Below are 16,234 nucleotides of genomic sequence, written 5' to 3'. Positions count from 1 at the left end.
AAGCCGGGCTGAGGGACAGCCCCCAGTGCATGATGTCATGCACCGGGCTTCTAGTGTTCAGTCGATTTTCATATTAGCCTTTTATTATATAGGATACTGAGGAGTGCAGGACAGATTTCTTGGTGTAAAGAATTAACCTAGGTGTGCAGAAGATATTACAGGTGGTCAAGAGATGTGAAGAGGAGCAAGAGCACAATGAATAAGCCCCTGGCACAAAAGGAGAGTTGTTATCACTGACTCATACACAGAGTTATCTGCAGAAAAATAATGGTCAATATTTCCTATTACGTAGCCAAAAGCTTACTGGAGCATCAGCAAATCAGGACCTGTTTACCAGGAGGTTAAATAGCATGTTAATAAACAATGAATGGGTTACCAATCTACACTAATAAAAGAGAAAAATGCTAATTGACTGTACCTTTGCTACGCCCACAGCCAGAGTGAGTATGCAAATTAACCCAACAAAGATGGCGGTTAATTTGCATATGCTGAGGGAGGGAGGAGAGAAGACTGAAGACAGCATAGAAGGAAGCGGGAGGGAAAGTGGAAAGCAAGGCGGCTGCCAGAGGGAAAGCGCGGGCGGGGCGGGCGGGACAGGCGGCGGCGGGTGGGGCAGGGCGGGGCGAGCAGCAGTGGTGTGCGCAGCAGCAGCAGTGGTGGCAGAGGGGCGTGCAGCAGCAGTGGCAGCGCACAGCCGCAGCGGCCACAACGGTGGCGGCGGAGGGCGGAGTGGGGTGGGGTGGGGTGGGCGGCGCGCACGGCCACGTAGGCCACTTGCAGGAATCTTCCTGCAAACAGGACCCTAGTCCTATCTAATAAAAGAATAATTTGCAAATTGACCATACCTCTGCTACACCATAAGCCATGCCCACCAGCCAATCAGGAGCAAGTATGCAAATTAACCCAACCAAGATGTCTGCAGCCATGGAGCGAGCAGGAGGCTTGGGTTTCCCTGGCAATGGAGGAAGCCAAGCTTCCTCCACACCCTGGCTGGCCCAGGCCTCCACTGAAGGCTACAAAGTTTCAATTATAGAAGATAAATAAAATCCAACAAAAATGGCTGCAGCTACAGAGAAAGACAAGTATCACATGATCTCATGCATATGTGGAATCTAATGAACAAAATAAACTGATGAATAAAATTGATCCAGCAGACTGTAGAATCTCAGAGAGAAGGTGGGGTGGGTATCAAGAGATCAACCAAAGAACTTGTATGCATATATGCATAACCCAGAGATATAGACCATAATGTGGTGAACGCCTTGAATGGGGAGTGAGGATGGGCTAGAAGTGTCAATGGGGGCAAAAAGGGAGCATATGTAATACTTTCAACAATAAAGATAAAAAAATAAAGTTTATGCTATGGGGATAAAAGAATATTCTTCTGTTTGGAATCTTTATGATTCTTTTGCAAATCAATTATCTAAAATAATATTAGGGAGTTATACTAGAATGATTTGATCTCATTTCATAATATTTAATTGAATCAAGTTTTTGAACACCAGGGAATAAAATTAGGAATGATTAGTTTGTAAAAATATTATTGTTTAATATTTAATATTATTGTTTAATATTTGTGCTGTTTTAAGATATTAATTTGTATAGGGCCATAATAAAATATTAAAAGGCTATAAATTTAAAAACAATTCAGGTACTAAAATATAATTGAAAAAATATATCTACTTGGCTTAAAATATGAACCCCAGGAGTTTAATATTCAAATCTATCTTTTTAGATACTGGCATAATCTATATCTATTTCATTAAAACGTCCAACCGATCCTGTCTTTTTAAGATATATTTAACAACAGAATTGACTGGCTATTTAACTCAGTCCACTAATTAGTTATTTCTAAGTAGTCTATCCTATTTTTAACCCATGTAAGTACCATCTTAGTTTATTGATACTAGTAACACCAAACTTCTGAGTGATGTCTACTCTTTTAGAACACACACTCTCCAGAAGTTCTTTATAGTTCTTATAACACTCTTACAAGATAATACATATTATCAATCACATTTTTTAGATTAAAATAAAGTGGTGAATATAGTATGTGCATGAAGATAGTTCAATTAACTTTCTCCATGTCACATAGTTCCTAAGTGATATAGACAAGATGGAAGCTCACCTATGTTAGATTTCAAAACTCATATTTGTTTACTTTACTTCAGACTGCCTCAAATTTTATACTTTTTGTGTTTAAGTCTTAACCAAACAAGATGACAATAACTTTTCTCTTCTTTAATATTTTTTAAGTTAAAAGAGATACTATTCCTTTCATTTTGTATCTTGATACCATTTTTTCATTCAGAAATATCTGAATAACATTTTAATAGAACATTAAGGAAGTCTGCAATATAACCCAGAGCTAGCAAAACGTATTATGGTTGTAAATATGTGAATATAAGCATTATATCTTTATGGTCTTGACTCAATATATATGAAATCACCAGAAGAGTCTTGATCTGGTAGGTACTTGACCTGAGACTCATTGAGTATAAGTGAGTGCACTGCATTGTTGACTCCTCGTGGAAATAGCTGTGTGACGAGTTACGGATTGGAATCATCCATGTGACAAAAAAAGTCTGGCTGGAGGATACAGCTAAACATAAAGGTTAACTCCAATTTGTGAAATTTTGAGTAAATATGTGTGCTAATGCAACCATGGTTATCCCTAAAAATATAAGAAAAAATATCGTTTCCTAACTACCACTTAAAAATATTACAAGTGTCCAGTGGGAATATTTGGAGTCTAATGAACCCCCAATCCCACTTAGAAATTTTGCTGACTTCAGTATATAAGGTCTCCAAAATAAGACCTAAATCAGAATTAGGTTCTGAGCAGAAATATTTAAAAAGTTAACAAAAGGCAGATATTTAGGAACTCTCACTGGTATGTTAAACTCAATAGCTCATAAGATTTTAAGTGTGTTTGCAACCAGAACTCATGTAGACTGAATTGTTTGGCATAAATTAATTCATCCAAAACTTCTTATGTCTTGAGCTCTATAATGGTCTGACATAGACACTTTTATGGCTTATTTAAAAGACAATTTCTAACTTGTTACCGGATGTTGAAGGAGACGGCTGCTGCCACTGAAGGATATCAGATAATTCTGACACCAGAAATATCTATCATGTCTCAGGTAATGTTAGAGAAAGTCCAATAGGGAAGAACAGCACAGCAATACTCATACATAAAATGAAGATAATATATTCAGAACCATGATAGGAGAATTTCAGTATTAGTTCTCACAGTTTCTTCACTGCCTGCAGGGTCTTGTAATAGAGCCATGAGGGATCTCCCTGTCCCCATCCCACTGTGGTCTGTACCTTGTGTTTCCATTCCAGCAACCCAACCATTCTGTTTTGTACACAATTAGTGTCCTAGAACTGAGGTTTGAGTGGCTATTTTGAAATTGGTTGCAATATTCTTGGTAGACCATTTAAAAACCTAATGGGGAACATAGAGTTCACATTAGGTGAAGCTCCAAGTAATTTATTTACCATGTGCAGGTGGACTTCCAATCTCTTCTTAGCTAGCAACCTCCCACTCTGAGAATTCCCACTGTGACTTCCATAACTGAGTAACTCAAACAGGGTTGGAGTTTGTCATCTGATTATCTAGGACCTCCTTGTCTCCTGCTAAGTTACCTCGGCAGATTCTGATGCTGTAGCCACTGGCCTTATAGTATACTAGTAACTAGTGGCCCATTGCACGGATTCATGCACACTGAAAGGAAATTAATTAGAATTCCTGGGGCAGCATCACGGCTTGAAGGGTGTCTGTAGAGTGAGCATGGTGCGGGGGATGGGGGGGAGAGAGGGGAGGAGGAGGAGAAAAAGAAAGAAAACTCATGCTCAGGTCTTCCAGTTCATGGAGCTGGCTTTGGTGCAGGGACTAAATAATGCAATGGGTCCCTGGTGGAGGCCGGCGGGGTGGGACTGAAAAAGATGGGCCTGACATGCCCTGGAGCCAACCTCCTGGGATCCCTCCAAGGCTGGCAGCATTTGGGGCAGCATTGCGGCTCAAAGGGGGCCCTCTGGGAGGTGGGGTCTCTCGGCCTGGCCTGTGGGGATTGGGCCAAAATCGGCTCTCAGATGACATCCCCTGAGGGGTCCTGGAGTGTGAGAGGGCACTCTGCAAAGCTGCTGTCGTACAGGGTGTAGAACATAAATGCAAGTGTGCAGTAAACCAGATTCGGAGCTGACAGTACCCCAGGATCAACACAGAAGGTGGAATAATGCGGTCCCCTGAGGAATCGGGCTCCCTCCTCTCTGGTTCCAGGGTGCATCACCCCAGAACCACTGCTGCCAAGTCACCACAGCTCGGCAGCTTCTGTGTTGAGCATCTGCCCCCTGGTGGTCAGTGCATGTCATAGGTACTGGCCAGTCAGATGGTCAGATGGTTGGATGGTAACTTAGCAGGAGACAAGGAGGTCCTAGATAATCAGATGACAAACTCCAACCCTGTTTGAGTTACTCAGTTATGGAAGTCACAGTGGGAATTTGCAAAAAAAAAATCAATGTAATTCATGTAGATGTCCTCCAAAAAGACCAAGTTGCTAGCTAAGAAGAGATTGGAAGTCTATGAAGGGATACCTTAGTCAGATCCCTAGAACTAGTTATGTGAGTTTATACAATGAATAGGTATGGGCACACTCAGGCTGTGCACAGTTGAAACTAAATCAAGTGAAACCACTACTATCAGAAGACACTCTGCTCTCTGCTCCTGCCAACAGGAAAGAAATCTTAAAATTGCTCAAGGTGGAATTCTTATTGCTCAGGGGCCATCATTTTGCTGTGCATGAACTCCTACAAGTAGCCACAGGGAGCAACAAATAGATGTTGTTTAAAATTTATAGTCTTTAAATTATGATCTATTTATTTAGTTTCAGAAGCAAATGTGGAAAATACAATTAAAGCCTGGCATAGGAAATAGGTTATCAATTTGGTTTACCAGACTATAGTTTTCCTGGTCAACATACACACTTTACTGTTAACAATGTATAGCCACAGCAAAAAAATATATTTAACAGTACAACACCTTTTTAAATACCATTTGAATAGTGGTTTTATTCCATATATAATATTATATATTGACTTACTTAAAAGCTATGGTGAGAAAGGTTTGGGAGGCTTGCTGAGTCAATTAAATGAGTATGTCTTGACACTCAATTTAAAAGGAATAAAGGAAGGATTCCATAGGAACAGTTGTTATGATCAGATGATAGGAATGATGTGTTGACCAATAATGCAACTATAAAACTATATTTCTCTAATCTTACAACATTTTTTTCACCTACTTGATTTCTTTGTCCTGAGGTAACAGCCATATCTACATACTAGAGGCCCAGTGCACAAAATTTGTGCACAGGGGTGGAGGATGTGTCCCTCAGCCCAGCATGCACTCTCTCCAATCTGGGATCCCTCTCACAATGCAGGACTGCTGGCTCCCAACTGCTCACCTGCCTGCCTGCCTGATTGCCCCTAACTGCTTCTGCCTGCCAGTCTGATTGCCCCCTAACCACTCCCCTGCCAGCCTGATTGACGCCTAACTGCTCCCCTGCCGGCCCAATTACTCCTAACTGCCCTCCCCTGCCAGCCTGGTTGCCCCTAACTTCCCTCCCCTGCAGGCCTGGTCACCCCCAACTGCCCTCCCCTTCAGGCCTGGTCCCCCCACAACTGCCCTTTCCTGCAGGCCTGGGTCCCCCCAACTGTCCTCCCTTTCAGGCCTGGTCCCCCCAACTGTCCTCCCCTGCTGTCCTGGTCCACCCCCAACTGCCCTCCCCTGCTGGCCCAGTCACCCTTAACAGCCCTCCCCTGCTGGCCTGGATGCCCCTAACTGCCCTCCCCTGCAGGCCTGGGTCCCCCCCAACTGTCCTCCCCTGCAGGCCTGGTTGCCCCCAATTTCCCTCCCTTGCAGGCCTGGTCCCCCCCAACTGCCCTCCCCTGCTAGCCTGATCATCCACAACTGCCCTCCCCTGCTGGCCATCTTTTGGCGGCCATCTTGTATCCACATGGGGGCAGCCATCTTTGACCACATGGGGGCAGCCATCTTGTGTGTTGAAGTGATGGTCAATTTGCATATTACTCTTTTATTAGATAGGATGCCAGGATAGAGAACAATATCAGTGCACAAGATGTAATATCTATTTGCTAAATTTGTCAGTTAATGTTCTTTTTTTGCATTAGTTTTACTGTATTTTAAAATTGAATATAGTACTTAAACACACAATTAACAAAACTAACTTGAGAAATATAGTTTAACAAATAAAGTCAATATGTTTTTAACTAATATCCAGATCAAGAAATTGAGCATTACAAGCACCACAAAAGTTAATTCTGTAAAAAATCACATTCACATATGTCTAGTTTTATTTCAAGACCTTTTTATTTTCAATCCTATTTCATTACCATAGGATGTTAATCACTAGAGCTGAAGATTAACCCTTAATATCTGGTAAAAGTCCTCCCACTTTGTTGTACTGTAATGATTTTATTTACTTCCTTGGATTCTATCAGTCCCGCCTGTCTCCTGGCTCCTGAGATGCTTGATCCAACCTGACACCAAGACAATTGACTGTGGGACACCTAGTATCACCACTGAAGTCAACACTTGCAGTCCTTGGCTTCTGCTATTCTAGATTCTATTTCAAGCACCAGATGGCAGGACATGGGGCAAGACTTTCCCACTGCTGCAAAGGGACCCTCATGACCCAACAATGGAGATAAAAGATGGGAGGAAGCCAATACATTCCTCCTTCATTCCGGGCCTGTTCAGAGAGATCTTGTGTGACCAAGTGACTAGCTGTGTCTCCTTGTGAAGTAGTGGCCAGATTCAGGATGCATCATATTTGTTTCCATTGTGGGTGAATATTTTTAAATGTGTTTTAGGGTGGGACAAAATTTCTAATTTTGCTAATTTTGGTGTAACTATGACTGTTACAAGTGGCAAGAACAGTTTTATTTATTTATTTATTTATTTACTTATTTACTTATTTATTTATTTATTTACTTATTTATTTATTTATTTTTACCTATCACAGCCTATGACTTCTTTCTGGAAATGGGATAAAGATAGGACCTGGTGGGCCAACTGCAATGGCTTATTCTGTCTGTCTCTCAGTAAGCATTAAGTCTAAAACAGAGCACCCCATAAGGAAGGAAGAATATGGGTTAAAACAGGTAATACAGGGGAAAAGGATTTTATGGCAAATAGAAAGGGCATCCACATGTGGGTTGTAATCCCACAGAAAGATGAAATAATTTTGTTCTCCTAAGAGTATCTCAGAACAAAATAATACTAATCTTAGTATTCTCTCAGATCTGGTTTAATTAATGGCAAATGTAGGAAAAACCCTCAGACCTGTTTTGTACAAAGAATAGAAATTGCCCTATGCTGATTTATTGGTTTTACTTAAAAACTTGATCTGAATAAGCTGGAGAAAAAATGTACCACAGTGGCCCCTGATGATCCAACCAGTTATAACTAACATTAGGTTCATGATTTGTGGGCTGTATTTAAGTTTTTTAAAAATGTATAATGAGATAAATATTACACATGAATCATACTTTTAAGTTTTTTAAAAATGTATAATGAGATAAATATTACACATGAATCATACTGCTTAGCTTCTGCACATTGTATGGATTTGAAATGAGATGACAAATAAAGATAACTGCCTAGATAGAAGGGGAAGTCAATTGATTCCACCTTCCCAGAAGGTCGGCGCACCTGACTTCCTCCTTTGAATATATTAATGTGAATGTAGATTAATTAAATGCCTTTAAGAAAAAATGTCATGGAAACTGTGTAGTCTCAAGAAAAGGGGATTATGCGTTAATATGGTGGTCACTTATCACAAATAACTTTCATTTTGAAATTCAGATATTATTTTTACGGCAACCCATACTGAGCTGTATTTAGGGTTTGCCTCTGCTCAGTGGAAAGTTTAATGGGCCACACAGTTCTTCTGCAGGTATACCCAACCTGTTCTATGCCAAAAATACCCCATGCTAAAAACCCTTGTGGTGACCTGATTAGAATCGGACACGTAAGGCAAGAGGTGATGTGGGAATTCTGTTTTTTGTTGTTTTTTTAAATTCTTACCTGAGAATATGTGTGTGTGTGTGTGTGTGTGTGTGTGTGTGTGTGTGTGTGTTTGACTTCTAGAGAGAAAGAAGCATTGATGTGAGAGTGAAACATCTATTGTATAGCTTTTTAATCTCTCTGGCATGACTATGTGATATAATAAAGAATGTGTATGTTCATTAATAGAATTAAATGAAATAAAACCTATATATGTATATGGTGCCACTTATAACACCAAAATGAGAAAATATTTAGAGAGATTGATTTGAAGCCCACCAAATGATGCACAAATTATTGTTCAGAAAAAAAAGAAGTAAAATTTTTCTTAAATTACACCAGAACTTGATAAGAGCAGTACTTCCTTTCTGAGCCCCAGAGTGTAAATACTGATCTAGGACTCACTTCCTTGTAAACATGTTACAATGTTTACTAGTGGAAAGGTAAAGGAGATATTCACTACTTAAAAATAATTGCTTTTATAAGGATCTACCAGTATGTCTATATTTCTTAATGTATGTACACTTGGGAGTTAATGGTATTTTTTTTCTTTTTTGAGAAAGCTGACTGGAGAATAGGAGGTAGACATGAATATTTTTATATATGAAACAGAGGAGCACCAAAGGCAAATGACTTTTTTTAGGAAAGTTTTCACACAAGTTGTTTAGAACTTTTCCATTAATCCAAAACCACATGCATAATAAAGTGGGAGTAATAATATTTTCTCCTAAAGTCTTACTTGAAAGATTTGGGTTATTTTAAAATAGAATGTACATATCTGTTTCAACAGAGTCACTATTTATGTCTGGTGTTGGCAAAAATCTATAATTTTATGTGTCTATGACATTCAACCTTCTGTGTTATGACATCATAAATTTAAATATCATCAAATACTGAATAATCTCATTTTTTTTCCTATTGAGACCTATATTCTGAGTTACAGACTCATAAATTTTGTTTGCTTGATGTATCTATTTAAATTTATTACTGAACCTAAAATTGTGTCACTTGATTTGCATCTCCCCAATCCCCATCAACTTTAATTTTTTTTTTCTTTTTTCTCATTTAATGATGATGCTCCTACTTAGAGATTGGTTTTGGTATTTTATGTTAGATACTTTTTGCTTAATTGAGGTCATAAAGATTTATCCCATTTCCTTCTAGAAGTTTTATAAATTTTGATTTTTTGAGGGTGGATGGGAGAGAGAGAGAGAGAGAGAGAGAGAGAGAGAGAGAGAGAGAGAGAGAGAGACATTGATGTGAGAGAGAAGCATCTATTGGCTGGCTCTCTCCCATAGGCACCACAACCAGAAATTGAACCTGCAACCTTTTTGGTGTAGGGATGATGCTCCAACCAACTGAGCTACCCAGCCACTTTTGTATGTATTTTATTTTCTCTCTCCCTTCCTCTTTCAAAAATCAATTTAAAAAATAAATTAAAAAAGAATGGTGGTAAACTAAAATCCAGGTTGCCCCCAAAATATATATATATATATACAGTTTAACAGCTGATAGCTCAATTTTGGAAATGAAATGTATTTTAATAAACACTGTTTTTATAATAATTCAGAGTGAGTGTATACATTTTGGGGGACACCCTGTATTAAACTTGTGGCCATGGTGCCTACCTGAAAGTAATTCCACACCCTCAGCATCCCCTTTAACTGTCTCAAGGTATGGCAAGGCTTAATTCTTAAAATATTGAAATTGTGATTCTTATATAAGGACTTAGTATATAACTAAAATTTAATTAACTTGTTGAGAATGAAATCAGAGATAAAAAATCTGGTATAAATGAGGACATAAATAAAAAACAAAAATGATAGAATAAGATTGCTCATTGTGATAAAACTGGCATGTGAGAAAAAGCCATAAACTTTAGAAATATCTTCTCTACCTCATGAGGAATCATTTTTATATTACACTTTTTTTAATAAATTAACTAAATATAGAGTTTACTTACAAGCAAGTAGCAAATACAAGTTAAAAATTAGATTTTTCTAGTCAACTAATCCTTATACGATTTCATAGGCAGTGTTCTAGTATGACATTGATAATCATATTTATCATTTATTTCTAAGCTTTGAATATTTTTTATTAATGCATGGTATAGAATGTGAGATAAGGTAATAACCTAGAACACTGATGAATTATGGGTGTGAATATTAAGGTGATTTAAGACATACTATAGGATGAAAGAAGTCCAAAACAATTTAGACTGTAATAATCAATAAGAACATTCACAATATCAAAAATTATTTATGATAACTATAAATTGTATAGAATAACAATTCTTCATAGGTCTGGCAATTAGTCACCCACTACATTTAAGCTTTTATCCTTAATTAAGGCATTTTTATTCTGTTTCATTGATTTACTAGTGACCCAGTGTACAAAATTCATGCACAGGGGGGGGGGGGGCGGTGTCCCTCAGCCTGGCCTGCTCCCTCTCCAATCTAGGATCCCTTGGGGGATGTCCAACTGCCAGTGGGATCAGGCCTAAACCAACAGTTGGACATCCCTCTCACAATCCAGGACCGCTGTCTCCTAACTGCTCACATGCCTGCCTACCTGATCGCGCCTAATGACTCTGCCTGCCAGTCTGATTGCCCCCAACTTCCCTCCCCACCAGCCTGATCGCCCCCAACTGTGCCCCCTGCTGGCCTGCTTGCCCCAACTTTTCCCCGCCAGCCTGCTTGCCCCCAACTTCCCCCCCGCTAGTCTGCTTGCCCTCTACTCCCCCGCCACCAGCCTGCTTGTCTCCAACTGCTTCCCCGCTGGCCTGCACATCCCCAACTGCTCCCCTGCTGGCCTGATTGTCCCCAACTGCCTCCCACCAGTCTGCTTGCCCCCAAATGCCTCCCCGCCAGCCTGCTTGCCCCCAACTGCACCCTGCCAGCCTGATCACTCCCAACTGTCCCCTCCCACAGGCCTGATTGCCCCCAACTGCCCCCTCACTGGCCTGATCACACCCAACTGCCCCCCCCCTGCTGGTCTGCTTGCCCCCAACTGCCTGTCCCTGCCAGCCTGCTCACCCCTATCTGCCTCTGCCTTGGCCCTGCCACCATGGCTTTGTCTAGAAGGATGTCCAGTCTCCTGGTCTAATTAGCATATTACCTTTTTTTTAGTATAGAAATGTCTGTTTTTATGGCAGTACCATGCTGTTTGATTACTATAGCCTTGTAGTATAGTTTGATATCTGGTAGTGTGAACCTTCAACATTGTTCTTCTATCTCAAGATTACTATGGCTATGCAGGGTCTTTTGTGGTTCCAAATCAATTTTTGGATCATTTGTTCAGTTCTGGGAAAAACGCTTTTGGTATTTTGATAGGAGTTGCATTGAATCTATAAGTTGCTTTGGGTGGTATGGACATTTGAATTATATTGATTCTTCCTATCCATGAGCACTGTAGGTGCTTCCATTTATTTGTATCTTCTTCCATTTCTTTCTTCAGTGTCTTATAATATTTTGAGTACAGGTCTTTTACCTACTTGGTTAAATTTATTCCTAGGTATTTTGTTTATTAATTGATCAATCGATGAAATTGTAAATGGTATTGTTCTCTTAGTTTCCTTTATTGGTGGCAAACATTTCTATTTTTAATTCTTAACTAGTTAAATGAGAATTTGTAGAAAACTGATTTTCCAAATGATGTGCCTTAGAATTGCACTGAGGACTCTGAGTGATTTTAGTATTTTAAGATTTCTGCCAATTAACTCATCCTTCTCTCCTGAATTGTCTCACTTTCTTTCTGATTCTTTTAAATATCTTGGTTACCTCAATCTTCATCCACTTGTTAAAATGCCACAATCTAAGTCCTGGGCCAGAAATTCAGTAAAATTTCTCTGTTCAAATTTCCATCAGTCAATTAATTGCTAAACCTCACCAAAAGAAAAAAAAAATATATGTTATTAACCTACCTTTCTTCTTTTCTCCCATAATATGTTGTCTTTATCTCCCTGAGGATATGAGAGCACTTGCCTTTTGCTGTTTTGTAGTTAAACTGAGCATAACTCGAGTAGTGTGTCACTTTGAGGAAAAAACATTATTTCGCAAATGTTTCATCCTCAGGAGCAGCAAATGTTTCATCCTTAGTGGCCGCGTGTCATCAGAAATGGCTACCCGTGTCAGTGCTGACACACGTGTCATAGGTTCGCCATCACTGTCCTAATCAATGCATCCTACCTAATAATAGAGTAATATGCAAATTGACTGCACCTTCGCTATGCCAAATCCACGCCCACCAGCCAATCAGGGTGAGTATGCAAATTAACCCCACCAAGATGGTGGTTAATTTGCATATCAAGACAGCATAGAAAGAAGTGAAGCGCTGCAGAAGGGAGCGAAGCTGCGAAGAAGCAAGCAGGCGGGGCAAGCAGGCCGGGCAGTGGAGAAGGAAGGAAAGCAGGCAGGGCTGTGGAGAAGAGAGGCAAGCGGGCTGAGAAGGAAGGCAAGCGGGTGGGGCGGGCGGAGAAGGGAGGCAAGCCTGTGCTGTCTGACTTAGCCCGAACAGTCCAGGCCGCCATGGACCCAGCAGGCCTGGTGGGCAGCACCTGATGTCACCCACAAGGTTCAGGCCATGATAGTGACTGGGCAGACTCGGCAGGCAGCACCTGATGCTGTCCATGGGGTCCAGGCGGTAATCAGGACCAGGCAGGCCCAGTGGACAGCGCCGGACATCACCCGCGGGACCGGGAAGCCATCGGGACTAAGCATGGCAGCTGTCCACGGGCCGATCTGGACGGGCAGGCGATCCGGATGGGCAGGCGGCATGGACTGTGCCTGACGTCACCCGCTGGGTCCAGGGGGTGATCGGGACTGGGCTGGCCTGGCAAATAGCGCCTGACGTCATCCATGGAGTCCAGGTGGCGATGGGGACTGGGCAGTTTCAACAGGCATTGCCTGAAACTGCTCGCGGGTCCAGGGGGCGATGGGGACCTGGCAAGTGGCATGGACAGTGCCTGACGCTGCCCGTGGGGTCCCGGGGGCAAACGGGACTGGGCAGGCGGCATGGACAGCATCTGACGCTGCCCGAGGGGTCCAGGTTGCCATCAGGACCAGGCAGGCAGCATGGGCAGTACCTGATGTCAACTGTGGGGTCCAGGCAGCGATCGGGACTGGGCTGGCCGGGCAGATGGCACCTGACGTCGCCCGCGGAGTCCAGTCTTCAATCAGGACCGGGCAGTTTCAGCAGGCATTGTCTGACGCTGCTCTCAGGGTCCAGGTGGAGATCAGGACCTGGTAAGTGGCATGGACAGCGCCTGATGCTGCCCGTGGGGTCCAGGGTGCTATTGGGACCGGGCAGGCAGCATGAACAGCGTCTGACACTACCCGCGGGGTTCCCGTGGCGACTGGGACCTGGCAGGTGGCATGGATAGTGCCTGACATCACCCACGGGGTGCAGGCGGCTATCGGGACTAGGCAGTTCTAGCAGGCAGCTCCTGATGCTGTCTGTGGGATCCAGGGAGCTATCGGGACCAGGCAGGCGGCATGGACAGCGCCTGACACTGCCCGCGGGGTCCAGGCAGTGATCAGGACCGGGCAGGCAGCATGGATAACACCTGATGTCACCCGCGGGGTCCAGGGTGCAATTGGGACTGGGCAGGTAGCGTGGTCAGTGCCTGACTTTGCCTGCGGGCTCCATAGGTGGGGGTGGCCAGGGTCTCCGGGATCACTGTCTGCCCCCGGGCCACCTGAGGACACCGGTGGAGCAGGCCAGGGTTGAACATTTTAATGAAAATGCGATGCCTGTGCCCTGCCCCACCACGCCCTGTCCCTGGAGAGGAGAGGGAAGTGGGCAGTTAGGAGGCACCAGGGCTCTGAAGTGGCTGGGAACAACCTGCAGGCGAGCTACCAGGAAGAGGTGCTGAACCATGAGGATGCAGAGGGCTGGCTGATGGAGGTGAGCAAAGGTGCAGATGAGGCGGCTCTTGCCAGCACTGAGCTGGAAAAGTGCATCAAAAGCCTGATGGACAAAATCGCCTTTCTGAAGAAGGTGCATGTCCAGTATGCTCAGATCTCCGTGGAGATGGACTTGTTCTTCAAGTCCGACCTCTCCGCTATGGTCAAGGACATCCGCACCCAGTATGAGAAGCTGGCTGCCAAGAACATGCAGAAGGCAGAAAAATGGTACAAGAGCCGCTTCACCATGCTGACAGCCCTGCCAAGAGCACCTACGTGGTGCAGGCCAGCAACTGCTCAAGGCCAAGACCCTGGAGATTGAAGCAAGCTGGGGCATGAACAAAGCGCTGGGAAAGCAGCTGCGAGAGCTGGAGGATAAGCAGAACTCTGACGTTAGTGCTATGCAGGACACAATCAACAAATTAGAAAATGAGTTGAGAACCACAAAGAGTGAAATGGCAGGATATTTAAAAGAATACCAGGACCTCTTCAATGTGAAGATAGTTTTGGACATTGACATTGCAGCTTACAGGAAACTCTTGGAAGGTGAGGAGACCGGTTTCACCAGCGTGGGAAGCATAGCCAGCAGCTACTACCAGAGTTCCCAGGTCTTTGGTGATCTGCCTACGGTGGTTTACAGACTAGCTCCTACTTGATGTCTGCTCACTCCTTCCCTTCTTAATACACCAGCCACGTCCAGGAGGAGCAGATTGAGGTGGAGGAGGCCATTGAGGCTGCAAAAGCCAAGGAAGCTAAGGATGAACCCCCTTCTGAAGGAGAAGGAAGAGGCTGAGGAAGAGGAAGGAGAGGAAGAGGAAGAAGGTGCCAAGGAAGAATTTGAGGATGCAAAGGAGGAAGAAGAAGGAAGTGAAGGTGAAGGAGAAGATGCCCAAGAAGCTGAGGACGAGAAGAAAGATGAAGGTGCTGGGGAGGAGCAAGCAACCAAGAAGAAAGATTGAGCCCTCCGTTCCTTAATTATTTCAGGAATAATCCTCCCAAAACCAGGTCAACCCCGCCACCAACCAAGCAGTTGAGTTCCCAATACTATATGAATTCAGAAGTCAATATATATAACATTCTGAGGTGACTCAGGTTGGACATTAAATGTTATGCTATGACTTTTCTCCTTATGCAGAGTATCTGTTTGCTTGCAGAGTGGCTTCCTGGCTTGCTGCCAGCCTGTGCATGGTCCACGCTTATGAGTTCAGGATCTATGACAATGTGAATAATTCAGATGTTTACAATAAAAACACATGAATACATGAATTCACTAATGTTAATGTTAAATTTCATGGAAAAAAATAGTCCTTTGAATCTTTGGTGGTTAGAAATTAAAGATCTCAAATCATGTGCAATAAACAGTAAATAAAGTTATACTGAATGACAAAAAAAATACATTAGGGGCCAGGAAACGTCAAAAGAACTGGGGAACCATTCCCAGATCAAGAAGGGAAGTCACAGGGTATATATTATTGCTAAGAATACAGTATTTCCTACTACTTACAACATATACAATGTAATGTATTAGATGCCTTCCTATTGGATGAAGTATGTATTCTCATAGAGTAATACTGGTAGATATGTTATAGTTATGGCAGTATGTAATATCCTATCTATATTAATAAAAGGGTAATATGCTAATTAGACCATGAGACCTTCCAGATGTCCTTCTGGACAAAGCCATGGTGGCGGGGCTGAGGCAGAAGTGGTTATGGGTGATCAGACCAGGAGGGGAGGGCAGTTGGGGGTGATCAGACTGGCGGGGGGGTGTAGTTGGGGGCAAGCAGGCCAGCAGGCAGAATGGTTAGGGGAGATCAAGCAGGCAGGCAGGTGAGCGGTTAGGAGCCAGTATTTCCACATTGTGAGGGGTTTGTCCAACTGCACGTTTAGGCCCGATCCCACAGGGGTCCCAGATTGGAGAAGATGCAGGCCAGGCTGAGGGATCACCCCCTCCCCGTACACGAATATCATGCACTGGGCCACTAGTATTTTATAATTACAGTTTAAATATTATAAATGAACAATATATATCTGCATGTTCTAAAAGCAATCTCAAACTTGATACAAACTAGGCACCTTCTCAGTAGCAACAAGTTACTTACAACACAGAGTATAGTTAGAAATTGTGGGATTTTATGTTTGTTTACATATAAATTAATATAAACATATTGTTCCTGGAGGACTTTGAACCGGTGCCACTTTTTGAAGCTCTTTTCACCTTGTGCTAAATGAAAACATC

The sequence above is a fragment of the Eptesicus fuscus genome, chromosome 3 (genome assembly GCF_027574615.1).
Source record: "Eptesicus fuscus isolate TK198812 chromosome 3, DD_ASM_mEF_20220401, whole genome shotgun sequence".
Taxonomy (NCBI): domain Eukaryota; kingdom Metazoa; phylum Chordata; class Mammalia; order Chiroptera; family Vespertilionidae; genus Eptesicus; species Eptesicus fuscus.
Note: the sequence above shows the minus strand (reverse complement) of the source record.